A 20629-nucleotide genomic window follows, 5' to 3' on the forward strand; every position below is an offset into this window, starting at 1 on the left:
ATCAGAAAGAAAGAGAGTAAAATACTGCAGATTTCAGAAGAAATAACAGAAGCCCAGTTGTTAATATAAATGAGAGCAAGGCTGATATCAAAATGTCAGAAAGGATATGAAGGGACATAATAGAGACAAAGAGGGCGCATGAAAGAAAATTGGCAGCAAGCATAAATGGGAATTTCAGAATGTTCTATTGGCACGTGAACAGGAGAAGGTGAGAGTGAGACATGATCAGAGAGACAAAGAGAAATCTGCTCATGGAGGCAGTGGCTGTGCTTGGTGTTCTAAGTGTTGTCTTTTTTTTAACCAATCTTCATCGAAGATGATGTTAACTGACATAATAGCTGACATTATGGATGTACTAGAATCTGACGAAGTAGAGATATTAGAAGGGTTAGTTGCACTTGAAGAAGACACGTCACCTGGTCCAGATGGAATGAATCCTCAGTTGCTGAGGGAAAAAAGAGATTCAAAATGCAGACGTCATGGTCATAATCTTCAATGTTTTGGGAGTGGTACCTGAGGACTGGACAATCAGAAATGTTGCACCCTTATTCAAGAGTGGGTATGGGGGTAAACCAAGTATGATAGAGCAGTCAATTTAACACACAGTGGCGGCAAAAGTTCTAGAAACAAAAATCAGAAACAGAGCTGGGGGGGTTACTTAGCCAGCAAAGATTGATTTAATAAAGCTGACGTACATTTGTTGAATAAGCATTATGTCTAACTAATTTGATGGATATTTTGATGAAACAACAGAAAAGGTAGATGAGAGAAATATAGTTGTAAGGTTTATATGAACTTACAAAAACATTTGGTAAAGTACCTCATTATAGGCATGATAAGAATCCATGGAATAAAAAAGTTATGGAAACATGGATTGAAAATTGGCCAAATAGGAGGAAAAGATTGTAGGAGTGAAAGCTTCAGGGAAGGCAGTGGAGTTCACCATGGATTTGTGCAGTGGCTCCAGGTCTTAATATGTATTACAGACCCAAACTTGGATGAATAGTGCAAAATTTACAATTTTTTTAATGACACAATTCTAGGAGGTGTGGTCAACTATAAGGAAGAAAGTTTAGAAAAATTTCATGGAGATATGGACAGGCCAATGGAATGGGTGGTTGGGTGGCATATTAAATTTAATGTTAATAGGTGAGAAATGTTGCATTTTGGTAGGAAGAATGAGAGGAAGTAAAGTAAATTCTCAAAGAGATACAAAATCCAATGTTCTCAGGGCATATATGTAGCTTGAGAAAGTTGTTTTATAAATAGAAACATGGACTACAACAACGAGGAAGTCCTGGTGAAAATTTATAGAATACTAATATGGCAACAGCAGGAGTACGTGTGCAGGATATAAAATGGTGATTGGCAAAAGAGCAAAAAGTACCACATAGAAGAACTTTTTTATGTGACAGATGGTGGGAGTTTAGAAAGCACAGCCAGGGATTTAGAAAAGGCGTTTAGAAAGCAGATATTCAAAAAGGAGTTAGTCAGACATCTGAAAGGACAACAATTGAAGAGTTACAGAAAGATGATGTCAGAGTGAGATTTGCTGCATTATTCTTAGATAGAATTGGCACAGACTCAATGGGCTGAATGGCTTCTTTTCCACTTAAGTCAATCTGGGATTTAAGATTTTAAGCATATTTTCCTCCACCAGTCCTTATCCAGTAATCCAATATTGCTTTCAAGAAGGAGCTAGATAGGTATCTTATGGATAGGGGAATCAAGGGATATGGGGACAAGGCAGGAACCGGGTATTGATAGTAGATAGATAGATAGATAGATAGATAGATACTTTATTCATCCCCATGGGGAAATTCAACATTTTTTCCAATGTCCCATACACTTGTTGTAGCAAAAAAACTAATTACATACAATACTTCACTCAGTAATAATATGATATGCATCTAAATCACTACTCAAAAAGCATAATAAAAAGTTCTTAATTCCTGGCAGTTGAATTGTAAAGCCTAATGGCATTGGGGAGTATTGACCTCTTCATCCTGTCTGAGGAGCATTGCATCGATAGTAACCTGTCGCTGAAACTGCTTCTCTGTCTCTGGATGGTGCTATGTAGAGGATGTTCAGGGTTTTCCATAATTGACCGTAGCCTACTCAGCGCCCTTCGCTCAGCTACCGATGTTAAACTCTCCTGTACTTTGCCCACTACAGAGCCCGCCTTCTTAACCAGCTTATTAAGACGTGAGGCGTCCTTCTTCTTAATACTTCCTCCCCAACACGCCACCACAAAGAAGAGGGCGCTCTCAACAACTGACCTATAGAACATCTTCAGCATCTCAGTGCAGACATTGAATGACGCCAACCTTCTAAGGAAGATCAGCCATGATCTCAGAATGGCGGAGCAGGCTCGAAGGGCCAAATGGTCTACTTCTGCATCTATTGTCTATTGTCTAAACCTCTTCATTTTTGAGAAATGAATTCATCCATGTTAGTGCACAACATTCTGAATGTACTGTATACTGTGTCTGAACACTTAGTTTATTAATAGTGATGGCCAGAGTGGTAAATGGTTGCATTTCCCCAGGTGTTCTTCCATCCATTTATCAAAGTTCCTGGTACATTAAGTCGACAGTTTCACAAAACTGAAATAAAAAACTGTAAGTATTTAAGGGCAATACAGAATTTACTTTGAATGGAGTAATAAAATGGGCCACTAGTTCCACTCCAAGAATCAAGAGGAAGTGTCTGTGAACTAGTAATCCAATTAATTTCGTACAGTTATAATGTAAATGTATGAAATTAATTGGACTCCTTTTGTTGTGGAGACTTTGAAACAAAATTGCCACAGAAGTTATGAATGCAGCCTCATACTGAAATAGAGATGTTTATTATCTTCCACTTGGTCTGCAAAGGGAAACATATACTGTTAGGGCATATTCTGGAGTTAAGATATAGCAAATGTTGATTTCACCTGCAACCAATCTTTAGATTTCAATGTGGATTGAAGATTGGGGTTACAACACAGCTCAGAATAACTAGACCTCAGATGCCTGTGTTATGAATGTACCACAGCTCTGAGGGGCCGAAGGGTGTGGGGGGTAGCCCCCTCCTTTGTGAGAATCGCAAGATCACTATTGAGTCAATTCAGGAGACACAGGAAATGAGAGAAAGACATGCAGAATCCACAAAAGGGTTAGAATGTGTCCTGGCCTCCGAAAGGCGGACCAATTGATACCGGCTATTGTCTCTTGGAGACGGACTTGTGTATTGCATCCTGGACGATGCAATCAAAGCCCCAGGCAATGAACCAAGGAGGAGGTTGGTGGAGGGATTGCATCATCCCCAACCTGATTGACACCTGAGACCCTGTGAGTCAGGATAAAAAGAGGGTCTGTGGGAACAGCCCCTCAGACGCACCAGAAGAAATGCTAGTGATCCCATAATAGCGAAAGCCAGTGGAAGGCCACGTGCGTCCGCTTCCATTTGCCCGGAATCGGTGACCTTTGCCACGGAAAAACAGTTTTTAGCTAACGACGGGGAACTCAACTCTCAACGACTCTCGAAGGATTAACATCATAAACAGAATGGGCAAGTTTTAACCCGTCTCTCTCTCTCTCCAACAATTGCCACACAGGGTCCCCAACGGCTGCAGCCTGTGTGAACTGAACGAACTATATATTTCCATCGGACAATTCATTATCCCCTAGACAACGATACAGCTTATTTCTTATTGATTATTATTATACCCGCGCTTTTAGATTTAGTATTGACGACGTATATTATCTGTGTGTTTGCATTGATATTATTTTTGTGTATTTCTACCAATAAATACTGTTAAAAATAGTACCATCAGACTTCAACGGACCTCTCTATCTTTGCTGGTAAGTGACCCAGTTACGGGGTACGTAACACCTGCATATGCATGAATGCAGCCTAGAGTCAGTGGAGACTAACATTAATTTTGGGTGTCTAGAGCATATATGTCAAACTCAAGGCCCGCGGGCCAAATCCGGCCGGCGGTGGAATTATCTTTGGCCCGCGAGATAATATCTAATTACTATTAAAGCTGGCCCCAGTCATCGAAGCGCCTATGGCGTATGATATGGCTAATGCTGAGTTTATTCAGGTACCAGGTTTTCAAGGTTTTTAGTGTTTATTCGGCAGTCTTGCTCGGCATTCTTCTTCATAAGAAACGGAATTTGTAAAGTGAAACACTTTGTAGTTATAGCAGAGACTGAGACACATGAGAGCAGGCTGAAAAAATGGAGGCAACGAAAGCTGCGTTCGCACGCGTCCGACTGATCCGGCCCGCATGAAGCTGCATTTTGCTCAATCCGGCCCGTGACCTAAAATGAGTTTGACACCCCTGGTCTAGAGTGTGGGTGCAAAGAAGGGGGTGTGTGAAAACTATATGTCATTCAAGCACTGTAGATACATTGTAACTATAGAATTGTCCTGCTGTTACCTTTGATCTTTAGCATATAAAAATGTCAGGTAATGTTGGGTCGGGAGGCCTCTTCCTCCAAGAGTGTCTCAATATGATGCTTTCTGCTCGTTTTTGTTAAACAAAACACTTCTATATCCACTAGCTTCAGTGTCTCTCCGGCGACATTGTTCACGTCTCAGCATATAATTGACAATTTGTATCAAATGTTGCCATCGGTACTGCATAATCTTACTACTTTCTGAGACTTTTTGTGAATTGAACTAAATTAAAGCGCATGAGCTAGGGAACTCCTCTTTCAAACAGTTATAATGTAAATGTATGAAATTAATTGGATTCCTTTTGTTCCTTTCTCCGTTGAGAATGATGCCCTGTCTTTAGTCCTTATGTCAATGCGTAGTCCATAACTTTGGTATAAAGACAGGAAAATTTGTCGTTTTGCAGAAGTAAGTCGAAGCTGTTATCTCCATCGCAGGTATGGGGACAGCTCACTGCCTCAGCCTTACGTATCTGAGCACAGTATGCCAATGATGACACAACAGATTCAGCTATTGACTGCTGTGATGGGGCTCTAAAAGAATGTGCCTCTTGGAGATTGCTTCTCTTGCAAGGGGGCTTTTTTTATTAATTTCTTTTGATGGAGCCACCTGGAAGTGGTTAAATACATGGCCCAGCCTGCAGATTTGCTTTGTGCAATCAGGTGTTAGTGCAAGTGCTCTTTATTTACAGCAATTAAACCTCCAGCATTCTCTTCTCAAGGCAGACAATTAACGGAGCTCTGATATTCCTTCTAATTGCTCTTGTTGAGGAGGTTGGTGGGATGCCAATGATCTGATAGGATAGAGGATTATCATTTTTTAGCCTACTGCCTCAAAAAATCATTTGTAATATCCCTTGTGTAATTAGCAAAGACTCGTGATTAATTGTCCTGTAAAATTTTCCTCTCTGTTGCTTTTATTTCCCAGCAAGAAGTATTAATTAATGTTAACTCCTTTTGTTTCCACCATTCTAATTTTCAACATCCCAGCAAAAATAAATTATGCTTGTGGCATATCAGCAGTCTAATTTAGGATTCAGAGAATAAATCTTGGTTTTATTGAAAAATTAATATTTGTGATAAGCTGAAATTAGAGTTATCTTCAAAAAATACTTTTGTCGCTTGAGGAATTGAAGGATGCTGCTTTGGTTAATATCTTTTCAGGGAGTCACTGATGCTAAAGTTAGCACTCCCTTCGAGTGGCAGGTATTATAATATCTGGGTATTCTTGAGCATCTCTATCTTTCTGACTCCCTGCCCCACTTATCACTCCTGCTCATGTCTAATTAGCTCTCAGCCTGCACTTCCTTCATCCCCTTCTCCTAGCCTCACAACACCAGCAGATGCATTCGCTTTCTTCCCTGTATTGATATCTACTAAGCTCTAGGATGGATTTTGGATTGCCATGATAATAATATTCAGCTCAACGCCACTTATAACTACAGAACCATAAAAACAATACAACAAAACTAGTAGGTAAATGCGCGGTAAAGTACAGAAAGTCCTGTTTCTGAGTTGCTAATTGCAAGGACATTGCTTCTTGTGTAGCATGGGAACTACAAAAGCTTCAGCTTTTGAGCCTGTAATGAGCTTGTGCTGTGCTACCATAAAGAACCTAGAGTGGCAGCACGAAGGCCTTGGAACAGGCGGCCCTGCATAATTCTGCTGCTGAGCAGGCAGATGGTCTGCTCCCCTGTCAGTTGTACATACAGCCAACTGGCACACGCAATCACTAAATTTTTCCTGCGGGTCCAAGCACAATTTTTCTCCCATGTTGTTTTGTAAGGAAGACAAGTAATGTGAAAGTTGATTCAAAAACATTGCAAATCCAATGTGGAGTTGCTCTTCATTATAGCATTTACATGCTGCAGGCGGATTAAAAATATCCACAGGGAATCTGATCCTTTTTAAATAACCTAGTACATTTGATATACTGATTTCGTGATCATCTCCGTGAATATTATCAATTAACACCAATCAACATTGCAATGAGGTAGTAATAGAATCAGATCTATTATAGAGTACAACAATAAAAACAATGCACGTTTCTTATCTGAGTTTAACATGGCAAATTACCCCAATTTTCAAGTTAGATAAAAATGGTAAGGAAGGGGACATGTTTTCCAATGATCCAGTAATTGAGTGCATAGACAGAGTCAGTATTTGTTCAATTATGTACATAGACCCAGTATGTATACACACAAACAAACCAGTCTGTGACCCAAGGGTGCTCCTAGTAATTGCAAACCTTCACATCAACTTGGACTACTGTTTTTAGAAAGGATATTCATATCCTTCCTAAATTTTTATACTTATTTCAATCTTTACCAATTTTTATTTCTAAAGCTTTTTTTGACTCGTTAGATTCTATTATTTTGTCCTATCTATGGAAGGGCAAACGTCCCAGACTAAATAAAGCCCATCTTCAAAAGCCTAAAAGAGGTGGTATGGCCTTGCCCAATTTTCATTTATATTACTGGGCAGCAAGCATACGTTGTCTTATGTTTTGGTCATACTTTTATAATCAGTCTGACTGTCCAATATGGGTGGCAATGGAGTTGAACTCAGTTAAGAATCTCTCCATCTCAACACTTCCTTGTCATTTGCCTAAATCAATTGTTAATCCGGTTATCAGACACACTCTGAGAATATGGGCTCAGTTCAGAAAATATAACGGGCTTCACGGTTTCTCTCTCTCTAGTCCTATTCTATATAATCATCTTTTTCAGCCTTTTATGCAGGACATAACATTTCTAAACTGGCACAGAAAGGGCATCAGGTGCTTTGAAGATCTTTTCATAGATAAGCAATTTGCAGCTTTTGAATAACTGTCTGTAAAGTTTGGCCTACCTAACACTCGTTTCTTTAGATATCTCCAAATTAGACATTTTATCAAACCTTTAATACCAAACTTTCCGGAGGTACCCATTAAAAATGTTGTGGATTTGTTTCTTCGTATGAATCCATTGGGTAAAGGTTTAACTTCTACCATTCGAGATATGTTAGCGATATTGAGGCGAGCCCCCTTTGACAAAATTAGAACTGCCTGGGAGCATGATTTAAATTTTTCTTTGTCCGACGAAGTTTGGGATTCAGTTCTCAAGTCAGTTAATTCAACTTCTCTATGTGCTTACAATTTCATTTATGATTAGGAAAATGTTTGAGTCAGTACGTTACGTGCATTTTGTTTTCCCTGTATTGTTTCGTAGCTCTTTTCTGCGACCATGATGACCATGTCCCTTACCTCAAAGTCAGATGTCCATTTGCTCCGTAAGTAATGACTACATTCTGATTTTTGAAACGACAGGATGATTGAATAATCTCATTCCTGATCATTGGTGAGTCCAGTGCTGCTGTTGGTCAGACCACAGAGAATTTTCAAGTATTCACATTTGGTAGACATTGAACCACAAATATTTATGTGAATTCTAGTATAGTAGTATTTAAATTGATCTATCCCACATTGAAAAGTCAGTAAGTTAGCTTTTATTGTAACAACAGCATCACATTATCATAAATCTGATACTCTTTACACACGAAATTTGACTATTGATTAATTGCAAATTTCAAAACTAAGATTCTAGACTTCTGGTAAACAGAAGTATTAAGAAGAAGTAAGGAACCAAGGTGAATTGTTGGAGTCAAAGTCCAGGTGAGCTTTGATCTGAAGGAATGGTGGACTATGCCCGAGGGCTGAGATGACCTAATGGTCTTCCTACGACATTACTTGAGTGCCTTCTCCCAGAAATCGAGATGTGCCAATGAGTTCTGAAAGCAGGTCTGTAAACTAATTAATTCGAATTGTAGATAGGAAATGGCTGTGAGAGTTTACAGGGTGTCAGCAACTCTGCAAATTGCTCCAAATGGCGTGCGTCTCTGACAGCCTCTGACAACCAAGTCCAACTCTTGGCCTTCACGTGTGGCTTAGCTACTTGGCCTGGTGGATCTGTTTCTACTGACAAGAGAAAGGGCAAAGGCAGACCACTGGTGACTCAAAACCAGTTGCTACGGACAGGTGGGCTCATCAGCCTGCCTAGGAGAAGGAAAATTCTGATTTTAAACCTCTGCTGCCTTGCGGCCATACCCGCCCATGGGAAGGGCTTTGCGAGTAAACCCCGAGGAAGAAATCCAGAGCTGGGTTCCTTAAAGCAGTTTGAAGTTGTTTACAACTTCACTCTGGCAACCTCTGCGATGACACTGGTGCCAAGTTGTATTGGTGCTTGCCCTTCCCTTGGACTACATCAGTGATGTGGAAAGGGGGACCTGCTGCATGGGCAACAGCCAGTTCTTCAAATCTTCCCACCCAGGCTTGTGCCCTGGAGAAGACACAGTTCAACAGAGGCGCAAACCCATGATCCCCTGGGATCGACGGCTGCCTACTATTAGCAACTCACTGAACTTGACCATTAAACTGATCATCAGATGGTTGGTATGATTGAGTTTGTGTCTATTGGTGATACCAGATGTTCAACAGTTCCTTTGTCTATTTGTCCATTTATCCCTTAAGTAGCATAAAAGTTATCAGCAAAAAATCAGATTAAAAATAAATGTCTCAGGCAACACTTTAGGTAAATTACTTTCAAACAACTAAGAAACTGATAATAAGAACTTCTTGTACATGGTGACGATGATCAAAAAGCAATTGTTGTGTGTCTTTAAGATGGCAATGATCTGTAATGCTTTGGGAATTTTACTGCACTTGATGTTATTGGTGATATCAAAGAGTTTTTAATCATCTCTTGGAGGGCTTGCTCTCCACATAAACTTCTATGAATTAGTCAATGACAGAATATTAAGATTTGCCTGCAGTACCAAATCAGGGAATTGGACAGCTGGCAGGAAGTGTACAAAGACTACAGGGGAGCCTGACTACAGTTATAGTGTATGGATGTGCAGCTAATGTACAGCAGGTCAGTTGCATTAAATCTCAAACTGTGGAATTTGTGAAAATGATATGCTTTTCCATTTGTCCATTGTAAGTTTGTTGGGTAATCTGCATAAGCTCTGGAAGTAAAGGCAATGTCATGCTTTTCTCCCTTACCTGGGGGCCAAGACTCTCATAAAACCATAAGATCATCAGATACAAAAGCAGAATTAGACCATTTGGCCCATCAAGACGGCTTCGCTATTTCATCACGGCTAATCCATTTTCCTGCTCAGCCCCAATTTCCTTCTTTCCCCGTTTCCTTTCATGCCCTAACTAATCAAAAATATATCAACAACGGGCTTAAATATACCCAACAGCCACCTGTGGCAATGAATTCCACAGATTCTCCAAATTCCTCCTCATCTCCGTTCTAAAAGGACACCCCTCTATTCTGAGGCTGTGTCCTTTTGTCTTAGATTCACCCACCATAGGTAACAACCTTTCCACATCTACTCTATTGAGGCCTTTCAACATTTGATAGGTTATAATGAGATCATCCCTCATTCTTCTGAATTCCAGTGAATACAGGCCCAGAGACAGCAAATGCTTTCAATGAAAAATCTTTCAATCCTGCAATCATTTTAGTGGACCTCCTTTGAACCCTCTCCAATGTCAGCACATTCTTTCTTAGATAATCCTTGCTTTTATATTCTAGTCCTCTTGAAATGAATGCTAATGTTGCATTTACCTTCCACACCACTGACTCAAACTGCAAATTAACCCTTAGAGAATCCTGCACAAGAACTCCCAAGTCCCTTTGCACCTAAGATTTTTGTACTTTCTCTCAAGTTACAAGATAGTCTACCCTTGTATTTCTTCTACCAATGTGTTTGGCCATACACTTCCTGACACTGCATTTCATCTGATTTCATCTGCTGCTACTTTGCCCATTCTCCTAATCTGTCTCAGTCCTCCTGTATCTTCTCTACTTCCTCAAAACCACCTGCCCTTCCACCTATCTTTGTATTGTCTGCAAAGGTTGCCACAAACCTATCAATTTCATCATCCAAGTCACTGACATATAATGTAAAAAAGATGCGGTCCCAACACATACCCCTGTGGAACGCCATTAGTCACTGGCAGCCAGTCAGAAAAGACTCCCTTTATTCCCACTCTTTGCCTGCTGCCAATCAGCCACTGCTTTATCCATGCTAGAATCTTTCCTGTAATAGCATGCACTTTTAACTCGTTGAGCAGCCTCATGTGTGCCAGCATGTCGAAGGTCTTCTGAAAATCCATTGTCTATCCTGCTTGTTACTTCTTCAAAGAATTCCAACAGATTTGTCAGGTAAGATTTCCCCTTAAGGGAACCATGCTGACTGGGGCACATTGTATCACGTGCCTCCACGTACCCCAAAACCACATATTAACGATCGACTCCAACATCTTCCCAACCAGACTAACTGGCCTATAATTTCTTTTCTCCCTCCTCTCTCCCTTCTTGAAGAATCAATTCAGTTTCATTGCATAACATCCAATCCTGAATAGCTGATCCCCTAGTGGGCTCAACCACAAGCTGCTCTAAAACTTGTAGAAATCCCCCTTTTGGGATTTTCTCAATCTACCAACCTGATTTTTGTAATATACCTGCATATCAAAATCCCCCATGACTATTGTAACATTGCCCTTTTGGCATGTATTTTCTATCTTCCATTATAATTGGTAGACCACCTTCTCACTACTGTTTGGAGGTTTGTATATAACTCCCTTTTTACCCTTGCAGTTCCTTAGCTCTATCCACAGTTATCCAACACATTCCGACTTAATAAGACCTCTTTCTAATGACTTGATTTCATTTTTACCAACAGTGCTTCACCACCTCCTCCGCCTACCTGCCTCTTCTTTCAATTCATTGTGTATCCTTGGATGTTAAGCTCCCGGCCATAATCTTTATTCAGCCATGATTCAGTGATACATGTTGTATGTGCCAATCTGTACCTGTGCGAGATCTGTTCATTTACCTTATTCCATATACTGTGCATATTCAAATATAGAACCTTCAGTCCTGTATTCGCCCTTTTCAATTTTGTCCGCCTTTTACATTGCAGCTCATCCTGTTGACTGCAATTTTGCCCTATCAACAGCCTCTCCTGGCTAGCAGTCTCACTACAGACTGCCTCAGTTTGTAATCCAACTACCTCATCCACAGCACTGCCACTCCAGTTCCCATCCCCTGCCAAATTTGTTTAAAACCTCCCAAACAACTCCAGCAAACCTGCCTACAAGAATATTGATCTCCCTCGGGTTCAGGTATAAATCGCCCCTATTGAACAGGACATACCTTCCCCAGAAGCAATCTTGATGGTCCATAACTCTGAACCCCTGCCCTCTGACCCATTCCTCAGTCATGCAGTCACCTGCCAGATCATCCTATTCTTACCCTCAATGGCACGTGGCATGGGCAGCAATCCACAGGTTACTACCCTGGAGGTCCTGTTTTTCAACTTTCTATCTAGCTCCCTAAAAATCTCTCTTCAGGATCTCTTCACCTCTTCTACCTATGTCATTGATGCCAATATGTACCAGGACTTCTGGCTGCTCACCTTTAAAAAGCCATGAACCCGATCCAAGACATCCCTGACCCTGGCACCTGGGAGGCAACATACCATCTGGGTGGTACTATCGTGCCCACAGAATCACAATTCTGTTCCTCTGACTGTGGAATCTCCTTTCATTGCTGCAGTCCTCTTCACATCTTTTCTTTTCTGAGCCATAGCACCAGATTCAATGCCAGAGACCTAGTCACTGTGGTTCTGTGTCACAGTTAACGTAGGTCATCCAGAATTATGGTGACTGGAATGCTGATGATAGAAGTGTATACCCAATGTACAGTATATTGGAACCATGGAAATAGTAAAGTTTTGTATCTTGAGGAAAATGCCCAGGTTGAGAAAATACAGTTAAAAGTGAGCTTTAGAATATATAGGAGTGTATTTAGTGAAGTATCGAAAACCAAAGGACAGGCACGTTTGAAACTTGGTCACTAGATCAACGACAAGGGAACCTAAGCTTTGGGTTTAAACCTGGAAGCATGATGAGGGAGGTTAGAATCATTTGTTTGTGCGGAGTCATTGCTATGCGAAATATTAAAAATGAGTCAACTATGACATTAGAACATTGAAGTTCCATACTAAAGACAATGAAGAAAAGAAGGGCATCCAAAAGGAGCTGAAAAGTTCTATCTGTGCTAATGCTTCAATGGAGGAAAAGGCTGTGCCAATTTTTTCTTCATTTTCATTTATTAGAGTAAAAGCTCTGATAGGCCCAAAAGGTCAAAACCTATAGGAGAGGAATTTTCAAAGGTGGATAGGAATTGATTTAAGGAGGTTGTACTCTACTGTGAGCTGTTAGAAGAATTGATGTGAAGCTTAATTTGGCTCCCTGAAATGGGGTTAAAGAGAACCTATGAACTGTCAACACATCAGTCCACACAATGGATAGATTTCTAATGGCAAAACAATTCATGCTGTTACTATGCCACCAGTTTCATTGTATGCTAGAGCATTGTGAACGTTACCTCTCTGAAATGTCATAGACTTTTTAATGAGCTTGAAAAATATAAAATCACCTAAGCCTCTTCCTTTCATCTATGTTAAAAATAGTTGGTTGTTCCAATAGGTGTTTTTCTGAGGGCTAATTATTGGTAAATTTCAATTAACTGTGCCATGGCAGCACCAGTACAGACCTGCTACACTACCAACAGCTGCAGATGTATGTCGTGTCATCTTGAATTCAGCAGAAATGAAAATTCTGCTCTCTCTTTGTATGGGTTGACATTTACGATCTTTCTTGCATTGATTGAACTAATTGAAGATTCCAGTCCTGATTTATTTGCAAGAGACTGGCTTCATCTCAGCCGGAGGCCCCAAAGGTCTGCTGCAGTATAGTCTCCCAGTATTTCTTTGTTGACACACGGGTTGTTAAGTGACCTTCACTCCTGATCTGCAGCCCTCGACTCAGGAAACCTTTGAAGTATACCTGCCTGAGTAGGTTTCTGGTTGTCTGTCAACAGATCCCCATCTCTATTATACTGTAATAGTCCCTGGGCAAGTTTACTGTGAGTGGAGCTCACATGAGAGGAGGCATAAAGGTATAAATCTTATGTTATTTGCTTAGGTTTAATAAGGTATAATGTTCTCTATGTATAAATATGGACTTCAGACCATGGGTCTCAGTCCTTGTTTGTTCACCACTCACCACTTGTATTAAAGTGCTGAGTAGAAGCAGTCACCTGTGGGCTGCTGAACACTCCAGAGGCAGAAAGGTGAAGGAGAAGGAGAACTGGAGTGAAAAGAAGCTTCAGAAAGATCTGAGATCTGGATAAAGGCACCTTTAAAGTCTCATTTATGTTTCATTCCAGCTCTGACCTTCCATTAGGACCTTCTCTCCAAGAGAGAGTGCATCTTCACTGGTATAATGGGATCTCCCTCAAGATCAGAACTCCTCAATACCCCTGCAACCTGTGAACCAATACTTGAAGTGCCTCTCTTGTCCAGGTTTCTTCCCTCAGTCAATGCTAGAAGAAAGTTTGGTTATTTCAATATGTGTTTTCATGAAGGCCAGCATCAGCACAAACCTTCTGCACTATCAGCAACTGTGAATTGTGTGTCTTGTGCAAATTGTGCACAATGACAACTCTGGTTGTATTGAGAAGGCCTTACAACTCTATTATTGGTAAATGGGGAATTTAAGTTGGAGACTGAGGGCCAATGTAAGCAAAGGGTGGTAACTGGTGAACTGATGGGTATATGAACATAATATATAAAGTTGAAGCAATACTTTACTAGAGGTTTACTTTGAGATTCACTTTGAGATTTACTAGAATGTTACCTGGGTTTCAGTACCTAAGTTGCAGAGAAAGCTTGAACAAGTTAGTCTTTATTCTTTGGAGCGTAGAAGGTTGAGGGGGGACTTGATAGAGGTAATTAAAATTATGAGGGGGATAGATAGGGTTGATGTGGATAGGTTTTTTCCATTGAGAGTAGGGGAGATTCAAACAAAAGGACATGAGTTGAGAGTTAGGGGGCAAATGTTTAGGGGTAACACGAGAGGGAACTTCTTTACTCAGAGAGTGGTAGCTGTGTGGAACGAGCTTCCAGTAGAAGTGGTAGAGGCAGGTTCGATATTGTCATTTAAAAAAAATTGGATAGGTATATGGACAGGAAAGGAATGGAGGGTTATGGGCTGAGTGCAGGTCGGTGGGACTAGGTGAGAATAAGCGTTCGGCACGGACTAGAAGGGCCGAGATGGCCTGTTTCCGTGCTGTAATTGTTATATGGTTATAATACACACAAATGCCGGAGGAGCTCAGCAGGTCAGGTCGCATCTGTGGAAATGAAAACACCGTCAACATCTTGGGCCGATATGTTGCCTGACCTGTTGAGCTCCTCCAGCATTTTGTGTGAGATGCTTTGGATTTCCAGCATCTGCAGACATTCTTGTGTTTCTATAAAGTTGAAGGAGGCCAGTCAGCCCCTCAAGTCTGTTCTTCCCTTTAATGAGATTAACAATGGTCTGACAATGTAGCTGATAGTAGAGAAGACATTGGAATAGAGGTCTGATATTACTTTTAAAATAGTGGAACAAGCTTTGTTCATCAGAAGGGTACATTACATAGACTTTATGCCAAATAACTCTGGTGGTCAGTACTGTTCACCTTTGGGCACTGCCTTTGTATCATTAAATTTGTGGATGCCTCAGAATAAGCAGGAAGAGGACAAAAGGATGCAACAGTGGAACTTTAAGTGAGTGAGCAAAGATCTGGCAGATAGAGTTTAACAGGTAAAAATGGGAAATTGTCAACTTTTGGCAAGGAAAGTAAAGAAAAGTAAAGGAGAATATTATTTAGGTAGTGTGAGTCTGCAGAGCTCTGAAACGCAAGGGGATTGGGGGTCTCACCGTGTAATTCACAGCAGCCGAATATGCAGGTGCAGTAACTAATTAAAAAAGCTAACAGGATGTTATCAGTATGGCTCGGGGAAATGGATGCGAAAGAAGGGAAGTTATGTTTCAGTTATACGTTTTCGAGACTATTTCTGGGGCACTGGTCTCTTTCTTTGGGAAACTGTTCCAGGTTCTACTGGAATAGTGCCTGGACTGGGCTGGGTATTTTCTGAGGAAGGATTGATCAGACTAGACTAGCCCTGTCTGTACTAGCTAGGCTCCTGTTTATTGCTGTGTTGCTTGGCTGTGCCGGAAGGAGGTATATCCATCTCTAACATTGCTGGATTGAGATTGAAATTACTCTAGTTGGATTTGTAAACTTCTCTCTAGTAAAATGGATCAGCCCATGATTAAATGGCGGAGCAGACATGTTGGGCCGAATGGTCTACTTCTGCTCCTATATTTTATGGTCTTATGGTCTTAAATAAAATCCAGGTATCAGTGATCTAAAAACACAAAGGAAAACTTTAAGAAAAGCTTCTCAAGCTCCTCAGAAATTTTTAATCAGAACATAAAGTTGGTGCCTTCTTCTAATGCTTGGTGGTGGGTGGGGGGGTGTTGTGTGATTTAAGCCTGCATGGTTTGGGGACTGTGAAGTTATATTGATTGCAGGAGTGACAGACCCCAAGAATGTCTTACAGCCCTGTGATTGGCATTATATAACAGAAATTATTATAAATTATTATAAAAGAAATGTAATCATCATCGAGTTGACTCAGGCCTTATTGCAGGTAACACACACAAAATGCTGGAGGAACTCAGCAGGCCAGGCAGCAGCTATGGAAGAGTACAGTCGACGTTTTGGGCCGAGACCCTTCAGCAGGACTGGAGAAGAGTAGTCAGAGTTAGAGGGTGGGGGGAGGGCACAAGGTGATAGGTGAAACTGGGAGGGGGAGGGTTGAAGTAAAGAGCTGGGAAGTTGATTGGTGAAAGAGATACAGGGCTGGAGAAGGGGGAATCTAATAGACAATAGACAATAGGTGCAGAAGTAGACCATTCGGCCCTTCGAGCCTGCACCGCCATTTTGAGAACATGGCTGATCAATTACTATCAATACCCGGTTCCTGCCTTGTCCCCATATCCCTTGATTCCCCTATCCATAAGATACCTATCTAGCTCCTTCTTGAAAGCATCCAGAGAATTGGCCTCCACTGCCTTCCGAGGCAGTGCATTCCAGACCCCCACAACTCTCTGGGAGAAGAAGTTTTTCCTTAACTCTGTCCTAAATGACCTACCCCTTATTCTCAAACCATGCCTTCTGGTACTGGAGAGGACAGAAAGCTATGAAAGAAAGAAAAAGTGGGGGTGGGGGTAGATAAGGGACGTGATGGAAGGCAAGTAGATAAGGTGAGAGAGAGAAAAGGGGATGGGGAATGGTGAAAGGTGGGGTGGGGGGTCATTTCTGGAAGTTTGAAAAATCAATGTTCATGCCATCAGATTGGAGGCTACCCGGACAGAATATAAGAAGTTGTTCCTCCAACCTGGGTGTGGGCTCATCGGAACAGTAGAGGAGGCCATGGATTGACATGTCTGAATGGGAATGGGAAGTGGAATTGAAATGAGTGGCCACTGGGAGATCCCGTTTGTTCTGGTGGATAGAGAGTAGGTGCTTGTCAAAGCAGTCTCTCAATCTACATCGGGTCTCACCGATATACAGGAGGTCACACCGGGAGCACCGGACACAGTATATGACACCAACAGACTCACAGGTGAAATGTCGCCTCACCTGGAAGGACTGTTTGGGGCCCTGAATGGTAGTGAGGGAGGAGGTGTAGGGACAGGTGTAGCACTTGTCCCGTTTGCAAGGGCAAGTGTCGGGAGAGAGATCAGTGTTGCTTGGATTTCCAGCATCTGCAGATATTCTCCTGTTTGTGATTGGATTCCTACTGCCGGTATTTCCTTTGTATTGCCCATTCCTCCTCCACATTTGTTGCCACTGAAAACTGTCTTGTTTCCCCTTCTTTCCCAGAAATGGCAAAGGGCCTCTAACCTGGAACATCAATTTTATTTCACTTCCATAGTTGGAGCTGGTGCGTGATTCCAGCTTTTGCAACAGACACAGAATGGCAGGGGAGCTCAGGGAATCAGGCAGCATCAATGGGGGGGAAATGAACAGTCAACAGTTTGGGCCGAGTCGCTTCATCAGGACTGGAAAGGAAGGGGACAGAAGCCAGTATAAATGGGAGGGGCAGGACCAGCAGCTAGCAGGTAATAAACTTCATTCCATACATGCTGCCTGACCTGTTGAGTGTCTCCAGCATTTTTTGTGAGTTGCTCAAGATTACCAGCATCTGCAGAATCTCGTGTGATTTTAGCCTTTTCTGGTTTTGTTTCAAGTGTTCATGAATAATGCATGTTAACCTGAAGGAGCTTTCATGGACTCTGAGATTTGCACCCTTAGAAACACTAAGGAAAGTTATATGGATAGCATAACAGAATGCGTGTTCTCTAAAATACAAAATTCTCCAGTCATTTGGTGGCTGTTTGGCTTAGAAAGGATGAAATTGCTGAAGACAATGAGGAAATTAAGAATGGTAGAAACTTGCAGTGGACAAAAGTAAGTCAGCAGGAACTGCAATTTTTATAGACAGGAAATGTGCATGGAAATAAAGTTTGCCATATAGCCCTAAATATCCTGTTGTGACACATGATTTGCCCTTTTTCCTTATCCATGCTTTTCAGCTTTACTTCTTTAATGAAGTAATCAAATTAACCAAAATATCATTCTAATGGCTCTCGTTTTGAGGTCAACACCTGTGTGTCAGTCTTGACTGATAATGATTATAATTAGAGTGGGGATGAGAGAGATAATGGTCGTTATTTCATGACCTCTGCTTCTATAAACTATCATGTAGAATGTGGTGATAACCTTGAATTGGCAGCAAAAATCAGTAAAGTTCCTTTTCTCGATGCTTTCTGGTCCTACATTCACCTTCATTTATGGGTTTAGTGTGCAGTTTTTGGTTCTGAAGTGATCTGCTTCAGTTGTACCACACAAAGGATCATGGCTAGACCCTGGAAAACATAGCCACTTCTCAGACGTCCTGAGTCACTTCTCAGTGAACGCAAATATTTACTACTGCTTTCAAATCACCAGCATAGATTTAGAAGAGGACCCCAGACATGAGTCAAAATTCATGTTCTTCTGAACAACAATGAACACGGCTCTTACATGCTTCTTGGACTTGAACTACCTATTACTGGTACCTGAAGAACTGGAAAGATTGCAAAATTCTCCAAATTAATTGGAAAAATAAGAAAACTAACTCCAACACTAAGACTCCAGTAACATTCAATCATGTACTTGTGGACTAGGCTACAGATAGAAAAGCACTACTCTGATAAAAAACTAAAATCTGTTTTGACTGTGGCCAATAAGAGCTCGATCTGAGAGAAAAGGCATATAATTGTTTTGTTATTTGGCCAATGCAACTCCATCATATTTCATCTGGTCCCCTTGGCTAGTGCCACCTGGATCCATCAGATAAAGTTCAGGCTTGTCAGGTTATTTATGTCAGTTTTCAAATATACTATACAAAAAATAACCAGGAAATGCATTGCTATCCACATTGAGCAAACTAACAAAAATACAGGAGTAATGAAAAGCGTCTGATCTATTATCTTTACAAACCTGATGAAGTTATTTTGTTATATTTTAAACCAAGGAGATTTGAGATAAAGAATGTTAATTGACAAGTGGTTGAGTCTGTAAAACTTCCTGCAAGTGGGTTTTTAAAAAGATTATCTAGAGGAGATGTGGAACATCTTTGATTTTTGTCTCTCGCCTTAGTATTGCCATTAATTTATTAATTAAGCCTGATTGAAAGATACCTCTGACATTGGATGAATCACTATGTTGTAATATTAACATAGTTATTAATGAATAATGCCAGATTTTTGAGTACATTCATATTTAAGATGAAAGTAACCATTGTGTTGCTATGGTTAAATGAAAAAAAATGCTTACAATTGAGAATTTAGACTCTAAAATGTACAATTAAAAAACTTCTGAAAACTCTGAGAGGAATATTGACCAGAAGCTCAGCTGGAGCAGCCACATGAATATCATGGCTACAAGAGCAGAGCAGAGATTTAGTATCCTTCTGTGAGTGTCTCATCTCCTTACATTCTAAAGCCTTTCCTTCATCGAGAGGATACAAACCAAGAATGTGATGGACTATTCTCCACTTGACAGAATGAATACAGGCCCCAAACATTCTAGACACTCAACACAATGCAAGGCAGTGCTCTAGTTTGACTGGTAAAGCAACCTGAAGCTTGAACATTCTACACCTCCATTATCAGCTTGTGATGTAGTGTGTACCACCTACAAAACGCCAGGCTTCTCTGACAGTACCATCTAAACTAATGATCTTTGTCTCCAAGAAGGACGAGGACTGCAGGTGAATGGCAACAGGTTCCTCAGTGGATCACACATCATCCTGACTTGGATGTGTATTGGCAACACATGAATTAGGAGCAGGAGAAGCCTATTTCACCCCTAGGGAGCTAGGGCTTTACTCTTTGGAGAGAAGGAGGATGAGAGGAGACATGATAGTGGTATACAAGATATTAAGAGGAATAGATAGAGTGGACAGCCAGCGCCTCTTCCCCAGGGCACCACTGCTCAATACAAGAGGACATGGCTTTAAGGTAAGGGGAGGGAAGTTCAAGGAAGATATTAGAGGAAGGTTTTTCACTCAGAGAGTGGTTGGTGTGTGGAATGCACTGCCTGAGTCAGCGGTGGAGGCAGATACACTAGTGAAATTTAAGAGACTACTTGACAGGTATATGGAGGAATTTAAGGTGGGGTGTTATATAGGAGGCAGGGTTTAAGAGTCGGCAGAACATTGTGGGCCGAAGGGCCTGTACTGTGCTGTACTATTCTATGTTCTATGTTCAACTAAGATCAACACTGACTGAAACCTCAACGCCACCTTTCACTCCTTTCTTTTCAAGTGGTATCCACCTCTAACTTAAACATTTTCAAAGACTCCGCTTCCATTATGTTTTGAGGAAGAGAGTTCAAAAGACTCATGAAAAAAATACATCTTATCTCAGCATTATCTGAGTAACCCTTAATTTTTTAACCCTTGATCCTGGCTTGAACACAGAACATAGCATAGTACAACACACGAACTGGCCCTTGGGCACATGATGTCTGTGCCAACTATGATGCTAATCTAAATAATCCCATGTGTCTGCACATGGTCCATATCCCTCTATTGCCTGTCTGTTCATATACCTCCATAAATGCCCTTAAATGTTGCTGTCCTATCTGTTCTACCATTTTCCCAGGCAATATGATCCAAAC

The sequence above is a fragment of the Hemitrygon akajei genome, chromosome 5 (genome assembly GCF_048418815.1).
Source record: "Hemitrygon akajei chromosome 5, sHemAka1.3, whole genome shotgun sequence".
Lineage (NCBI taxonomy): Eukaryota > Metazoa > Chordata > Chondrichthyes > Myliobatiformes > Dasyatidae > Hemitrygon > Hemitrygon akajei.